Below are 18,276 nucleotides of genomic sequence, written 5' to 3'. Positions count from 1 at the left end.
AGGTCCTGTCGGCTGCAACTGCTGAAGGCTGTTGGCATCACTAAACTGAAGATAAAAATGCACAAAAGTGTCAAAGGGGCACGAAGAAAGCACAAAAGCCAGAGAAGACAGAGTTACAGGATTACAGATGGCGAAGTGGAACCAGATAATTCTATTTTAAAATATTCATGAATGGAATGTGGGCTTTGGCTCGCTTGGCTGCATTTATGCCCATCTATAACTGCCCAGTGAACAGTGAAGAGTCAACCACATTTCTGGAGATATGGAGTCCCATGTCAGACAGTACAGGTAAGGACAGCAATTGCCTTTCCTAAAGGATATTTGTGAATCAGATAGGGCTTTCCAACAATTGATGATTTCATGGTCACTGTTAGATGAACATTTTATTTTGAGATTATTATTGTATCCAAATGTCATTATCTCCCACAGTGATGTCCCTAGAACATTAACCGGGGTTCTGGATTGCCGGTCTAGTGATGTTATCAAAATGCCATTGCCTCCCCCTCATTACTTGCAGAAGTTATATGAGCAATAGATCAAGGGGAACAGGTGTCCTTAGTGTTTCAGAAGCACTTGATAACGTTCTACATCAAAGGCTATTGTGGAAAAGAAAGGCTCATGGTGGAAAGAGTAGAATATTGCAATGGATAAAAGATTGATTGTTTGTAGTCATAAATAGGCTGAGAAGATGTAATTAATGGATCATTACAAGGATCAATGTTGGCCCCTAACTATTTATAGTCTTTATAAATGATTTGACACCTGTGGAGGAGAGCAAGATGGATCACCTACTCATCACTTCTTGCTGATGTTTGTTGCAAATGTTTCAGCCTTGTCTTTTCAGTTGATGTGCTGAACTCCATAAGTTGTGGCGTTGTTCCACCCTCTTTATACCATGCTAGAGACGGTGTTGTTAGAAGCTGGAGATGGTTAGAATGCCAAGAAGCAGAGAAGCTAGGAGCAAGAGTAAATCATTCGACCCCTCAAGCCTGCAGCACCATTCAATGTGATCATGGCTGATCCTTGAGCTCAATACTGTAACTCTGCTCTCCCCATATCCTTTGATCCCTTTAGCTACAAAAGCTATATCTACATCCTTCTTGAAAACACAGAATATTTTGACCTCAAACAGTTCCTGTGGCAGTGAATTCCGCAGGCTCACCACTCTCTAGGTGAAGAAATTTCTCTTCATCTCAGTCCTAAAAGGTTTACCCCATATACTTAAACTATGATTCCTGGTTCTGGATTCACCCATCATGGAGAACATCCTTTCTGCATCTAGCCTGTGTAATCCTATGAGAATTCTGACAGCATCAATTGAGACTCCCCCCCACCCCCCATTCTTCTAAATTCCAGTGAATAAAATCCGAATCAATTCAGTCTGTCCTCATACGCCAGTCCTGTCATCCCAGAAATCAAACTGGTAGATGTTCACTGCAGTCCCTCTATAGTAAGAACATCCTTCTTCAGGCAAGGAGATTAAAACTGCACACAACATTTCAGGTGTAGCCTCCCCAATTCCCTTGCATAATTGCAAAAAGACGTTCTTGTTCCTGTTCTCAAACCCTCTCACTAAGGCTGTTGAAATCATATTGCAATATTTTTGCGTCCTTGTAACAGCTCACCGTTCCAACCAGCTTTGTGTTGTCTGCACATTTTGAGATTATGCATTATTATAAATCATGAATAGTTGTGGCCCGAATACTGATACCTGCAGTTTCCCATGAATCACTGCCTACCATCCAGTGTAATGCGATGACCAAGTAGGGGCCAAATTTCAAACAGAATGACAAAAGATTCACTCCTTGGTTCATTAACTGAAGCATGAGCAAGTGTGTGAAGACAGACTGGATCAGTTATATTCACTGGAGTTTAAAAGAATAAGCAGATATTTCAAAGAAAACTATAAAATAGGATTAGACAGGGGAATCCAGAACCAGGGGTCACAGATTAGAACCGCTGCAATCCATGTGCTTTAGGTTGACCCACAATGCCTTGAGGGAAGGATTTCCAGGATTTTGATCCAGTGACTTGTCGTGGATATCCTTTGGATTGAGATAAAGGCTTAGATTTCTTCTTATTCGATATTATGACAGTTGTGTCTCTTTTCCCAGTCTTACTGAAAGATCACCCAAATGAAATGTTAACTATTGTTCTCTTAAAGGTTCAAGGTGAGACGGGAAAGATTTAAAAAGGACCTGAGGTTTGACTTTTTTATGTCGAGGATGGTGCCTGTTAGGAACAAGCTGCCAGAAGAAGTGGTGGAAGTTGGTACAATTACAACAATTAAAAGCCATCTAGATGGGTACATGAAGAGGAAGGTTCAGATGGATATGGATCAAATACTGGCAAATTGGGTGAAGTCAGATTGGGATGTCTGGTCGGTGCAGACATGTCAGATCGAAGGGTCTGTTCCTGTGCTGAATGAGCCTATCACTCTCCACAGATGTTGGCAAACCTGCATATTTCAAGCTTTTTGTTTTCATCCTTCTAACATTTGACAGTCCTCAGAGTACAAGCGACAGTGAAAGTATGAAGCTTGTAGATGGCAGGTTTCCGAGATACCTGCGAGGGGAAACTCAGTAGCTCAGCGGTTAGCACTGCTGCCTCACTGCACCAGTGACCCAGGTTCGAATCCAGCCTCGGGCAACTGTCTGTGTGGAGTTTGCATATTCTCCCTGTGTCTGTGTGGGTTTCCTCCGGGTGCTCCGATTTCCTCCCACAATTCAGAGATGTATAGGTTAGGTAGGATTCGGTCGGCGCAACATCGAGGGCCGAAGGGCCTGTACTGCGCTGTATCCTTCTATGTGCAGGTTAGGGTAAATTGACCATGTCAAATTGCCCAAAGTGTTCAGGGATACATAAGTTAGGGGTATTAGTCAGGAGTAAATATAGGGGAATAGGTTTGGGTGAGATACTCTTCGGAGGGTCAGTGTGGACTTGCTGGGCCGAAGGGCCTGTTTCCATACTGTCGGGATTCTAATAAAAAAACTCTAATAATGTAATTCCTTGTCCTTCGAGATGGTAGTGATCATAGGTTTGGAAGGTGCTGTCTGAGAATCTTTCATGAATCCCTGCAGTATATCTGGTACACACTGTTGTTCCTGAGCCTCGATAGTGGAGTGAGGTAATGTTTGTGGAGGGAGTGCCCATTCAGTGGCTGCTTTCTCCTGAATGATATCAAGCTTTTTGTGTGTTCTTGGCGATGTATCCAGGCAGACAGGGTGTATTGCATCACTGCCCTGATGGACAGACTTTGGGAACAAGATTAGAGTGGTGCTGGAAAAGCACAGCTAGGCAGGTGGCATCTGAGGAGCAGGAAAATCGCAGTTTCAGGCAAAAGCCCTTCATCAGGAATGAGTCAAGAGGTGATCTACCTACTGCTGGTTGTCTCCCCTCTGGCCAGCTTTGTAGCCATTGTATTCATTTTGCTATTCCAGTCGAGTTTCTGGTCAATGATAATACCAAAGATGTTGATAGTAGTCTTTCACTGATTGCAATGCCATTGAATATCAAGATGCAATGGGTAGATGCTCTCTGTGTGGACATGATCATTGCCTGGTATTTGGGTGGCTCACATGTTACTTGCTGTTTTACAGCCCAAGCCTCAATATTGTCCCAGGAGGACAATATGCAGTGTTCAAGACCCTTTCAGGATTTCACTGATGACAGAGATCAGTAAAAGACTTTGGGTTTTCTTCAGTGTTATCTGCTTATTTGCATCCTAATATATTTTCTGTCCTTCTAACTTCCTCACAGTTCTTACTCCTAAATATTATAATCAGAATGACATCGCCCAACGGCTTTTCACAATGTTTGAATATATTCCTCACCCAAGTCCTGCTTCCATGATGCAGCCAGCGAACTTGTCTGCGCATTTACAGTTCCGAGAAGAATCATCATGTCTCATCTGAAAATTGTGTCCCATTTCATGCGCAAGGATCACAGAAGCGACCAAATGGCTGGGCCGGTTGTCCTGAGAGGAAAGAGGAAAAATGAAGTCTGTAGAGATTTTATTATTTTCAAGGAAAAGCTTCGTATAGTTGCCAAAAACATGATTGGCTTGAAGATTGAGAACTGGAATAGTGTTGGCTCACAATGGAGAGAAACGCCCAATAACTTATACTTCCCGGAGTTTGCCTGATGCAGAAAGCAAATATGCCCACATAGAATTGGAAGTTTTACAGTTAGCTTTGGTGTAAGAAAGTTCCATAAATATCTTTATGAACGTAATAGTAATAGTAACGGACCACCAACCGATACTAGGAATACTGGAAGGCCAAGGCCTCACCACGAATACAGCTTCAGGTCAAATTCAATGATGAGCTCTCATTCTAATTGGGTCCAACTACAAGGTGAAACACAATCGGGGAGGCCCAGTAGAAAATGCGGATGCCTTAGCCCACCTCTCACTGGCTGATTCACCAGAAAGTGTCCATTCTGATTTTAAGATTTCTGGCCACCCTTCCAGTCACCACAGACAATATCAGACTGTGGGTGCAAAAAGATCCCATCTAGCAAAACTCAAACATATTAATCGATTTATTGTTGCCGCATGAACTGAGATACATTGTCCAGTATTGCTTTGCAGGCTATTCAGGCAGATCTACCATACAAAGTCTATCAGGGTGGCAGAACACGGTGCAGAATGCAGTGTTCCAACCACAGAGAAGGTGCAGAGAGAGAGATCAGAATTCACATTGGAGAGGTCTGTTCAAAAGACAGATACAAACAGGGAAGAACCTGTTCTTAAATCTGTTCATTTGTGTATTCAAACTTTTATTTTTCTGCCCAGCAGAAGAGGGTAGAAGCAAATGTTACCAGGGTCGGAGGGATCTTTGATTATGTTAGTTGCTTTCCCAAGGCTGCAGGAAATAGAGATAGAGGGTCACGCAGACCCTCTCTCATACACAAGTTCTCCCCCTCATACGCATACACATACACTCACACACGCAACCTCTCACAGATTTATATTCCTTTACACTCACACGCATGCACATACATATACGCACCCTCTCTCACAGACACTCATTAGCCCCCGGACACACACACCCATGTGCACACATCCACATAGAAGTTTGTGGGGTGAATTTGGACTTGCAAAGTTACATTTTAATTTGCTCAAAAACTGTATGAATCCATGTAAGATTCTGTAAATCCCTTTTTTAGATTAAAATCAGCCACACACAGGAACCTCACACCTTCAATGCATTATCTGGGCCAACATGGTACCTAATGTCAAAGTTCACTTGAGAATGTAACTTTAAGCAAGTTCTGGAAGTTACATATGAAAGAACTGAAACCAACATGCCCATTCAAAAAGATGAGAGACTGAACAAACAATCCAGCTCTTTTTCAATACATCATTTCAGATACCTCACACTGTAAACGTTTGCTATAAATTCTGTGTCCTACGATCTAATACTCCACAACCACCTGATGAAGGAGCAGCGCTCTGAAAGCTAGCGCTTCCAAATAAACCTGTTGGACTATAACCTGGTGTTGCGTAATTTTTAACTTTGTACTCCCCAGTTCTATACTAGCATCTCCACATCAGTTTTAACATAGCTCTGGGAAAAGATAGGCCCGGTCCAAGGGTTAAGGTGCTAAACTGGAGCGTGGCCAGTTTTGGGGCCATTGAGCAAGATCCAACAGAGGTTGAGGGGTTGAGTCTGTTTGAAGAAAAGAGAATTATTGGAAAATGGGAGGCTTTTAAAAGCGTTATATCAAGATCCAGGGACAGTACGTCCCAGTTAGAGTTAAGGGAAAAGCTGGTAGGTTTAGGGATCCTGACAATGGGATATTGAGGCTCAGGTCAGGAAAAAGAATAAGGCAGGCATTGGGTTGAAGCTGTTGGGCTCCTACATATTTTATAGTCATCCCGAGATGGCTATAACACATGTAGGAGCACATTTCAGAGGGAAATCAGAAGAGCAACAAGAGGGTAAAGTTCTTGAGAAGATTATATAGATAAGTTGCAGAGCTGGGCGGAAATATGGCAAATGGAATTCAATGTAGCTAAGAGCGAAGTCGTTCACTTTGGTAGGAATAACAAGATGATGGATTACTGGGCTAATGGTAGGCTACTTGGTAGTGTGGATGAGCAGAGGGATCTTGGTGTCTATGTACACAGATCTCTGAAAGTTGCCACCCAGGTAAATAGTGCTGTGAGGAAGGCATATGGTGTACTGGGCTTTATTGGCAGAGGAATTGAGTTCCGGAGTCCTGAGGTTATGTTGCAGTTGTATAAGACTCTGGTGAGGCCTCATCTGGAGTATTGTGTGCAGTTTTGGTCGCCATACTATAGGAAGGATGTGGAAGCTTTAGAACGAGTGCAGAGGAGGTTTACCAGGATGTTGCCTGGAATGGTAGGAAAATCTTATGAGGAAAGGCTGAGGCACTTGGGGCTGTTCTCATTGGAGAAGAGAAGGTTTAGGGGAGATCTGATAGAAGTGTATAAGATGATTAGGGGTTTAGATAGGGTAGATACTAAGAACCTTTTACCGCTAATGGAGTCAGGTGTTACTAGGGGACATAGCTTTAAATTAAGGGGTGGTAGGTATAGGACAGATGTTAGGGGTAGATTCTTCACACAGCGGGTTGTGAGTTCATGGAATGCCCTGCCCGTATCAGTGGTGAACTCTCCTTCTTTATGTTCATTTAAGCGGGCATTGGATAGGCATTTGGAAGTTATTGGGCTAGTATAGGTTAGGTAGGACTCGGTCGGCACAACATCGAGGGCCGAAGGGCCTGTACTGCGCTGTATCCTTCTATGATCTATGTTCTATGTTCTATTTGTAGCTCAGGTTGTGATTGAGGTTGTTGACTTGCTCACTGAGCTGGTAAATTTGTTTACAGACGTTTTGTCACCATTCGAGGTAACATCATCAGTCTGCCCCCAGTGAAGTGTTGGTGTTCTGTCCCACATGCTATTTATGGGTCTGGGTCTACTGGGAAAGCCTGGGTAGCAACTTACAGGAATCTATGTGTGTGGACACCGAAATCTCTCTGCTCATCTGCACTACCAAGAATCTAACCATTAGCCCAGTGCTGTTTATTCCTGTTGCACCTTCTAATGTGAATCACCTCATTAATTTTCCACATTAAAGTCCATTTGCCACACTCAGTCCAGCTCTGCAGCTTATGTCCCTCTGTAACCTGCAACATTCTTTGGTCACAACTCCATCAACCTTAGTGCCATAGGCAAATTTATAAACCTATTGTTCTACATCTTCATCCAGGTCATTTATAAAAAATGACAAACAGAATTGCCCCAAAACAGATCCTTGCGGTAAATTACTCGTAACTGAACTCCAGTTACCATCAACCACCACCCTATGTCTTCTTTCAGCTAGGCAATTTCTGATGCAAACTGCTAAACCACCCTCAATCCCATGGCTCTATATTTTCTGAAGTAGCCTACCATGGGGAACTTTATCAAATGCCTTACTGAAATCCATATACACCACATCAACCACTTTACCCTCATCCACCTGTTTGGTCATCATCTCAAAGAATTCAATAAGCTTTACAGATTCTGGGTAACATCATCTGTGTGCCTTCAGTGATCCGACCCATCATTTCAGCGTGCTCCTGCCCAACGAACTCACCTCCACCCACCTTGATACTGTTCTATCCCCCGATCCAGGAACTCCCTACATACGTTCGAGACATCACCCACACCCACCACCAAGACTTCCATTTCCCTGGCCCCCAAAGCCTATCTTCACCATGGACATCCAATCCCTCTACACCTCCATCCGTCATGACCAGAGCCTCCTAGCCCTCCGCTTCTTCCTCTTCTGACATCCCCATCAGTACCCTTCCACCGACACACTCTTTAATTTGGCTGAACTGGTCCTCACCCTTAACAATTTCTCCTTCGAATCCTCCCACTTCCTCCAGACCAAAGGGGTAGCCATGGGCACCCATATGGGCCCTAGCTATGCCTGTCTCTTTGTTGGTTACGTAGAACAGTCCATCTTAAGTAGTTATACTGGCACCACTCCCCACATCTTCCTCCGCTACATTGATGACCGCATTGGCGCCACCTCGTGCTCCCACGAGGAGGTTGATCAGTTCATCAACTTCACCAACACATTCCACCCTGACCTTAAATTTACCTGGACCATCTTTGACACCTCCCTCCCCTTCCTGGACCTCTCCATTTCCATCAATGATGACTGACTCAACACACTTTTTTACAAACCCACCGACTCCAATTGCTACCTGGATTACACCTCCTCCCACCCTACCTGCAAAAATGCCACCCCATATTCCCAATTCCTCTGCCTCCGCCGTATCTGCTCCCAGGAGGAACAGTTCCACCACAGAACACACTAGATGGCCTCTTTCTTTAAAGACCGCAATTTCCCCTCCCACGTGGTTGATGATGCCCTCCAGCACATTTCATCCACTTCCTGCACCTCCGCCCCCACCCCTCTATCTGCAACAAGGACAGAACCCCCCTTTGTCCTCACCTTCCACCCCACCAACTCCATATATCACATCATCCTCCACCATTTCTGACACTTACAAACAGACCCCACCCACCAAGGATATATGTCCCTCCCTACCCTTATCCACTTTCCATAAAGATAGTTCCCTCTGCGACTCCCTCAGCAGGTCCTCACCCCCACCCCCAACAACCTACCCTCCCGTCCTGGCACCTTCCCCTGTCACCACAGGAATTGCAAAAACTGCACCCACACCTTCCCCCTCACCACCATCAAAGACCACGAAAGAGCCTTCCACATCCATCAAAGTTTCACCTGCACTTCCTTGTTCCCGATATAGTCTCCTCTATGTTGGGGAAACTGGACTCCTACTCGCAGAGCGCTTCAGAGAGCCTCCTCGGGACACCCGCACCAACCAACCCCACTAGCCTGTGGCTGAACACTTCAATCCCCCCTCCCACTCAGCCAAGGACATGCAGGTCCTGGGACACCTCCATCACCACTCCCTTACCACCCAACGTGAGATGTGTAGGTTAGGTGCTGAATGTAGCGGTATGGGTCTGGGTGGGTTACTGTTCAGAGGGTTGGTGTGGACTTGTAGGGCCAAAGAGCTTGTTTCCACCCTGTAGGGATTCTATGATTACCCAATGATGTACGGGCAGAAGACTGAAAATAAAGCAAAGGCTCGATTCAGTTACCCGTAGTAGACAAAGGCTAGGTGCATGTACAGTGATAGCAATTGCTCTGTTAATTGATGTTGATTCATGTTTATTTTAAGTAAAAAGTGAGGTCTGCAGATGCTGGAGATCAGAGCTGAAAATGCGTTGCTGGTTAAAGCACAGCAGATCAGGCAGCATCCAAGGAACAGGAAATTCGACGTTTTGGGCCAGACCCCTTCCTGATGAAGGGCTTTTGCCTGAAACGTCGAATTTCCTGTTCCTTGGATGCTGCCTGATCTGCTGTGCTTTAACCAGCAACGCATTTTCAGCTCATGTTTATTTTAAGTTTTGTTGAAGTAAAAGTTCTGGTCAATCTTAGATGAGAGCAGGGTGTTACAATCCACAGTGAGTAAGGAAATAGAAGAGCGAGAGAATACTCACTGAGTTTACTCCCCCAGAAAGTCTTGTTGAACACATAGTACCTAAAGCTGCCAAACCTACGACATCTTCGTCAAAATGATCCCCTCTGTAAAAGAGAAATCACCATTAACAGAACATTGTCCTAGATTCAAGAAATACTGATAGAGCATTCATCTTTTGTAAGGACCACGGAGTTCCTGCAGTTTTTGTGAGTAAGTCATGACTTGTGCTCCAGAAATGTTTGTGTCCCTATCCAAGCACATCCAGAAGCTGGTACATTGGCATCTCCTCAAGAAGGGGGAATCTCAGAGACAGATATGCCCAACTATGGCTAACCAAGGACATTGAGGAGAGCATTAAGTTGAAAGAAAAGGCATAGAAGGAGGAAAGCACAGTGGCTCAGTGGTTAACACTGCTGCCTCATAGCACCAGGGTCTTGGGTTCAATTCCTCTCTTGGGCAACTGTCTGTGTGGAGGTGGCCCTTTTTCTCCATGTATGTCTGGGTTCTCACTGGGTACTCTGGTTTCCTCTCACAAAAATGTGCTGGTTAGGTTAATTGGCAACATGAAATTGCCCATAGTATTCAGGGACATGTAGGTTAGATGAATCAGCCATAGGAATTGCAGGGTTACAGGGATAGGATGGGCAGGTGGTCGAGGGTGGCATGTTCTTCAGAGGGACAGCATGGACTTATTGGGCCAAATGGCCTGTTTCCGTACTGTAGGGATTCTAAACAAATGGCCAAGATCAGTAACAATCCCAAAGACTTGGATAAATTCAGAATCTACAAAGAAGAATGAAAATAATTATAAAGATGTAGAAAATAAACGATGAGGACAATCTAACAAGGATTTAAAAATTGTGAATTAGAGCTTTTTAAATATATAAGAAGGAAGAAGAGGTCATAATGGACCTCAGCCCCATAGAAAATGAATCAAGGGAGACAGCTTTGAAGAAGAAGGAAATGACAGAGGAGGTGAACAGATATTTTGCAATGACTTTACAGTGGAACATACTTTGAACAACTTTGATTTGATTAATTTCTTGTGACATGTATTTATTACAGTGAAAAGTATTGTTTAATGACATCACTGTGCAGCGATCTCTTAAAACCCAGAAAGTAAACCAAAACACAGATAATCAACCAAAATAAACAATGAATTCATCTTCTAATCTTGACAAAGTGAGGTGGTCTTTGGTACAGCTCTTGTTTCTAGCTCAGCTCCTCTACCCTGGTCCTTGAGTCCATACTGTGAAGCTGACCACACTGCAGCCACCATGTTTCACCACACTGTAGCCACTGCAACAAAGGGTCATCACTCTCTGGTGCCATCTCACTTCCACCAGTGCCACCATGATTTCACGCTGGGTTGACCCTGATGATGCAGCCGCTGCTGATGCATGCAGGACCCTGCACTGGGACCAAAATCACTGCTTCTGCCATTAGGCACCCAGGTCTAGCAGCAAGTTGGAACTTTGGCTCAGTCTGCAAGTTTGGACCAATGGATTAAGGACTGAGGAATAGAGGGGAGGAATGAAGTCCCATCACCATCACTGGAGAAATAGTATTAGACCAACTAACGAGGCGATAGGCAACAAGGTCCCCTGCCCCTGATGGCTTGAATCCTAGGATCATAAAAGAGCAGATACAGAGATAATGGATGCATTGGTTGTAATTTTCCAAAGATCCTTGAGTTTGGAGAAGTAACAGAGGCTGGAAAACTGCCATTGTGACAATGCTATTCGAAAAGTAAGGGAAGCAAAAAGCAGGAAATTGCTGACTGGTTAACCTTCCATCTCTCACTGGAAAAGTATTGGAATCAATTATTAAGGAAATCAAAGCAGAACATTTGGAAAATCATCATCTAATCAGGGAGAGTCAGCATGGGTTCCTGAAAAAGCAATCGTGTCTGACTAATTTAATAGAGAAATTTGAGGATGTTTTAACCACAATGGATAAAGAGAACCAGTAACCCAGCCAGTTACAATGTCATCATTTATTCTCGATCATCAGTAAAGTGATGGAAGGGGTCATCGACAGAGCTATCAAGCAGCACCTGCTCAGCAATAACCTGCTCAGTGACACCCAGTTTGTGATTCTCCAGAGCCACTCAGTTCCAGACCTCATTCCAGCCTTGATTCAAACATGGCCAAAAGAGCTGAATTGCAGAGGGGAGGGAAGTGACAGCTGTTGACATCAAGGCTGCATTTGACTGAGCGTGACACCAAGGAGCTCAAGGGGAAAGTGAGGACTGCAGATGCTGGAGATCAGAGTCGAAAAGTGTGGTGCTGGCAAAGCACAGCAGGTCGGGCAGCATCCGAGGAGCAGGACAATCAACGTTTTGGGCATAAGTCCTTCATGAAGAATGTACATGCCCAAAGTGTTGATTCTCCTGCTGTGCTTTTCCATCGCCCACACTCTTTTGACACTAAGGAGCTGGAACAAAACTGGAATCAATGGATATCGGGAAAACCTGGAAGATTGGAAGATGGTTGTGGTTGTTGGAAATCAGTCATCTCCATGACATCTCTGCAGGCAGGAGGACTTCAGGAAAGCAACCTCAGCCCAATCATCTTCAGCTGCTTCATTAATGAGCTCTATCATAAGGTCAGCAGAAGGGATGATCAGTACCATTGGTGACTCCTCAGGTACTGAAGCAGTACAAGTACAAACGCAACAACTCCTGGACGATATCCAGGCTTTGCATGATAAGAGGCAAGTAATGTATACGCTACAGACATGCACGTCTATGACCCATCACCAACGAGAAAGAATCAAACCTCCAGCCCTTAACATTCTATGGTGTTACCAATGCGGAATGCCCTACTATCAACATCTTAGGATTACCATTGACCCAAACCTCAACTGGACTATGCATATGAATCAGAAAAAGTGAAAGGTGTAGTTGCTGGAGAGTCAGATTTGAAAAGTGTGGCACTGGAAATGCAAGGCAGGTCAGACAGCATCCGAGGAGCAGGAGAGTCAATGTTTCAGGCATATGCCCTTCATCAGGAATGTTTGGGGGGGTGGGGGTGGAAGATAGTTGTGAGATAAATAGGAGGGCGAGGGTGAGGCTTGGGGGAGGAGGTGATAGGTGAATGCAGGCGGGGAGATGGAGCTGATAGGTGGGAAGGAAGATGGACAGGTGGTTGGGAGAGCAGTGCCAAGTTGGAGGTTTGGATCTGGGATGGCGTGAAGGGCTAGGGAGATGAGGAAACTGATGAAATCGACCTTGTTGCCATGTGGCTGGAGGGTCCCAAGGCAGATGATGAGGCATTCTTCCTCCAATGTCATGAGGCTTGGACTTGGTGGTGGACGAGGGCCAGGACTTGCCTGTTCTTGGTGGAGTGGGAGGGGAGTTGAAGTAGTCAACCACAAGATGATGGATTTGTTGGGTGCAGGTATCCCGGAGATGGTCTCTGTAAAGTTCCATGAGTTAGCGTTCTGCCTCCTCAGTGTAGAGAAGACCACATCGAGAGCAACAATACAGGGGATGAGGAGGGTGGATGTACAGGAAAATCTCTGCGGATGTGAAAAGATCCTTTGAGGCCTTGGACGACGTGAGGGGAGCGGTGTGGGCATAGGTTTTACACCGCAGCAAGGGAAGGTACCAGGTATGGTGTATGGAGTGGGGTGGGCACGTGGACCTCAAGAGGGGAGTCTCTGTGGAATGCAGATAGGGCAAGGGACCTATTTCTCTGGTGATGGGGTCTGATTGTAGGTGGTGAAAATGGCAGAGGATGATGCGCTGAATCTGGATATTTGGAGGGGTAGGATTCACAGGTGGAGGTGCAGAAAGTGGTGGAAATGTGCTGGAGGGCAATTGCGGTCCTTGAAATAGGAGGCTGTTTGGGATGTTCTGGAGTGGAATTGCTCTTCCTGGGAGCAGATACAGCAAAGGAGGAGGAATTGGAAATAAGGGATTTTTTTTTGCAGGGGGCAGGATGGGAGGAGGTGTAATCTGGGTTGCTGTGGGAATCAGTAGGTTCAAAATAGATGTTTGTGTTGCAGCATTCACTGGAGATGGTGGCGGAGATGTTTAGGAAGGGGACTGAGGTGTCTGAGATGGTCCAACTGAACTTAAGGTCAGGGTGGAAGGTGTTAACGATGTTGATGAACTGTTCCACCTCCTCGTGGGAGCAGTCATCAATGTAACGGAGGAAGCGGTGGTGGATGGTGCAGATGCAACTGCAGAAGATGGGCTGTTCCATGTATCCTCTGCACAGGCATGTATAACTGGGGCCCATGTGATGCCCATGGCTGCCCTTTTGGTCTGAAGGAAGTGGGAGGATTCGAAGGAGAAGTTGTTGGGGGTGAGAACAAGTTCTGCCAATGGAATGAACGTGTTGGTTGAGGGGTGTGATTGGGTGGTGGGAGAGGATGAAGCGAAAGGCTAGGAGACCTTCGTCATGGCGGAAGGATATGTATAGAGGCTCGATGTCCATGGTGAAGATGAGGCATTGGTGGCTGGAGGAGAAAAAGTCATGGAGGAGGTGGAGGGTGTGGGTGGTGTCCCGAATGTGTGTGGGGACGTTTTGGACCCGGGGGGGGAGGGGCAGGACGGTGTCAGAGTATGTGGAGACAGGTTCGTTGGGGCAAGAGCAGCTGGAGACAATAGCTGGGGCAGTCAGGTTTGTGAATTGTGGGTAAGAGGTAGAAATTGGTTGTGTGGGATTCTGGGAATATGAGGTTGGAGGCTGTGGATGAGCAATCCCCTGAGGTGATGAGGTTGTGGATGATCTGGGAAATGATGGTTTGGTGATGGGAGGTAAGGTTATGGTCAAGGGGGGGCAGTAGGTGGAAGTGTCCATGCGTTGGTGTCTGACTTCAGAGATGTAGAGGTCAGTGTGCCAAACTGATGCTGTGCCCCCCTTGTGCGATGGTTTGATGGTGAGGTTGGATTGGAGCAGAGTGAATGAAGGGCTGTGTGTTGTGAGTGTGAGAGTTTAGGGCAGGTGAGAGGGGTGGATAAGTTCAAGTGGTTAGTGTCATGGCAGTTGGAGAGGAAGAGGTCCAGGGCAGGTAAGAGACAGGACGGGGTGTCCAAGAGACAAATGTTGGTGACGAGGGAAGTGGTTCTCAGAGGGTGGGTGGGAGTCATGATAGAAAAAGTAAGCAAGGTGACTGAGGCAGCAGAAGAAATATTTCATGTCACGTGTCGTAAGAGGCTGAGTACTCAGCCTCGTGGGTCACTGATGTTGAGGGTTATAGTGGAAGTAATATTGTCACCTGTTCTTTCTGATTACGGTATATAGGTCAGTAGGTCAAGGATCCAGTTATAGAGAGGGGACCGAGACCTTGGTATCCAACTTTAGAGACGAGTTATAAGATCAAGGAGGTTATCTTGCTGCTGTGCAGAACTTTGGTTAAGTCACAGCTGAAGCACTGTGTGCATTTGTGGTTCCCTCATGAGTGTGAAGTACTCACATGAAGAGATGGCCATTGTCATTTTGTAGTCGTGGTAGAAGTCTTTCCTGCCTCCACTTCAGGAAGTGATACATTGTTGCTGATGCTTTCTCACTGATGGGGACTTGGTCTCTGGTCCACACCTCCACTCCAATCAGAGCAATGCGAATGTTGAATGGTCTGTAAAACTGAAAAAAGGAGAAGTATCTGTCACTCAAGGGATTGAATTGACCTGAAGCATTGGTCCAACTCATCCGTTTTGACCAGACATCCCAAACTGAGGTTGTCCCATTGGCTCACATCTGACCCATATCCCTCCAAACCCTTCCTATTCATATACACATCCAGGTGCCTTACAAATATTGTAATTGTAACCACTTCCACCATTTCCCCTGGCAGCTCGTTCCAAACACGAACCACCCTCTGTATGAAAAAGTTACCCCTCAAGTCCTTTTCATATCGATTAGATTACTTACAGTGTGGAACAGGCCCTTTGGCCCAACAAGTCCACACCAACCGCCGAAGTGCAACCCACCCATTCCCCTACATTTACCCCTAATGCTACAGGCAATTTAGCATGGCCAATTCACCTGACCCGCACATCTTTGGACTGTGGGAGGAAACCGGAGCACCCGGAGGAAACCCACGCAGACACGGGGAGAATGTGCAAACTCCACACAGTCAGTCACCTGAGACGGGAATTGAACCCGGGTCTCTGGCGCTGTGAGGCAGCAGGGTTAACCACTGTGCCACCGTGCCGCCCACATAGAGTCATAGAAATGTACAGCACGGAAACCCTCTCACTCTGACATGAGTAAGAGAAGTGCTATGGCATTCGAGGCAAGGTACTAGCATGGAAAGAAGCTTGACTGTCTGGAAGAAGACAGTGGGGATTAAAGGGTCCTTCTCAGGATGGAAGCCTGTAACTGGTGGTACTCCATAAGACTCACTGTTAGGATCACAACTTTTCATTTACTACGTTGTGACAAAGCTGTTCCTTTAACAAGGTTAGGTCATCCTTGTATTTTTTATAGAGGTTGTAAACAATACAGCTTCTGAAAAGTCTGAGTTTGGACAGATTTTAGGGCCTTTTTATAAACAGATAACAGATTCTGCCTCAGGCAGAAGGCTTTCAGGTAAAAGAAAACCCTTGTATAGGGAGAGTGGCCAGTTCTCCCAGCTCAGCCTTTGCCAGGTTTGGTTTATTTTTGGAAGTAGTGAGAAAGGCTGAGCCCAGAAGCAGGTCCCAGCTGGTTCTTCCTCTCTGACGTCTCCTCTGTAAGACCCTGTGTTTGATGTTACTTTTTGTGCCAAGGGGTGTTCATGGGGATTGCTGCAAGTATTTTGGAGCATTATTATTAAGTGGGATGATATGTTGGGTTTTCGGACAGGTTAAGTTATTTGGTATTCTGTTTTCTGTTCTTTGTGTTTCATTCAGTAATCTTGTAAATAAATTCTATTTTGTTTAAAATGAAGTGATTTGACCAGCTGATTCACTCCTGGTGTATCTACCTTTCACCTGCTTCAAACAACTGGCAAAGTTAGGGGCTGGGCTACTTTCTGGAAATGTTTTGTGGGGCTAGCCTGGTCCATAGCAACACGAAAGATTTGGACGAAGGAACTGAGGCCATTCTGGCTAAGTTTGCCGACGATACAAAGATCGGTGGAGGGGCAGGTGTTGAGGAAGCGGGTAGTCTGCAAAAAGATTTGGACAGATTCAGAGAGTGGGTGAAGAAGTGGCAGTTAAAATACAGCGACGGAAAGTGTGAGATCATGGACTTTGGTAGGAAGAATTGAGGCAAGGATTATTTTGTAAATGGAGAGAATATTCAGAAATCTGAAGTGGAAAGGGACTTGGGATTTCTCTTAAGGTAAACTTGCAGGTGGAACTGGTAGTTAGGAAGGTGCACACAATACTGTCATCCATCTCGAGAGGACTAGATATAAAAGCAGGGATGTACTTGGAGGTTTTCTAAGCCTCTGGTCAGACAACATTTAGAGTATAGGTAAAACCAATGACTGCAGATGCTGGGAACCAGATTCTGGATCAGTGGTGCTAGAAGAGCACAGCAGTTCAGGCAGCATCCAAAGAGCAGGGAAATCGACGTTTCGGGCAAAAGCCCTTCATCAGGAATTATGAGCAATTTTGGGCCCCATACCTCAGGAAGGATATATTGACCCTGGAGCGAGTCCAGAGGAAGTTCACCCTTCAGCCAACAAGGTCACCCTTCAGCCTCCAATGCTCCAGGGAAAAATGCCCTAGCTGATTCAGCCTCCCCTTCTATCTCAAACCCATCATTGCCAGCAGCATCTTTGTAAATGTTTTCTGAACCACCTCAAATTTCACAATATCCTGCTGAAAGAAGTACGACCAGAATTGCATACAGTATTCCAAAGGTGGCCTTACCACTGTCCTGTACATCCCAATGCTTTACTCAATATTACAACCAAGCATGCTAAACACTTTCTTTACCACCCTGTCTCTCTGCAACTCCACTTTTAAGGAATGATACACATGTACCGCGAGGTCTCTTTGTTCTTCAAACTCCCAAAGTCCTTCCATTTCCTGAATAAGTCCTTCCTGATTTGCTTTACCAAAATGCAACACCTCACATTTATCTAAATTAAACTCCAAATGCCACGTCTGGCCCATCCGGCCAACAGCTCATTATATTCTGAGACAATCTTCTTCACTGTCCACTGCACCACCTATTTTACTGTTATCTGCAAACTTATGAACTGTGCTCCCTATATTCACATCGAATTCATTGACATAAATGATGAAAAGCACTGGACCCAGCACTAACTCTTATGGCACATCATTGTCTTTCTGATACAGCAATGTAGTTCGCCTCACTGCCCAGCCTTTCACCACTGATCCAGAAGTCACACGACACCAGGTTGTAGTTCAACAAATTTATTTAAAATCACAAGCTTTTGAAGCGCAACCCCTTTGTCAGATGAAGTGAAAGAGAAGAACACGCAGTCATAGAGTTTATAGGCAGAGAGATCAAGGGCAGAGCTGACTAGTGTGAGCAGAGTATCGAATAATAAATCTCTGCAGATGACCAAGATGTTAGATGGTGTAAGTAAAGAATCAACAATGACCTATAATCCAATTAAATGAAGCAGGGAAATACTTACAAAAAAATAAATATAATGTGGTGCTTGAGACAAACTAAATGATTGGCATAACATGATAGATATAAGAATTGCAGGCCGAGGCTTGAACCAAAATAATAAGTTATCCAAAAATGTACAACCTAATGAAGGTAAACAGATCATAACAATTTCTCAAGGTTGTGGTATCAGAACAGGACACTAAGACAGATT

The sequence above is a fragment of the Hemiscyllium ocellatum genome, chromosome 1, assembly GCF_020745735.1.
Source record: "Hemiscyllium ocellatum isolate sHemOce1 chromosome 1, sHemOce1.pat.X.cur, whole genome shotgun sequence".
Taxonomy (NCBI): Eukaryota; Metazoa; Chordata; class Chondrichthyes; order Orectolobiformes; family Hemiscylliidae; genus Hemiscyllium; species Hemiscyllium ocellatum.
Note: the sequence above shows the minus strand (reverse complement) of the source record.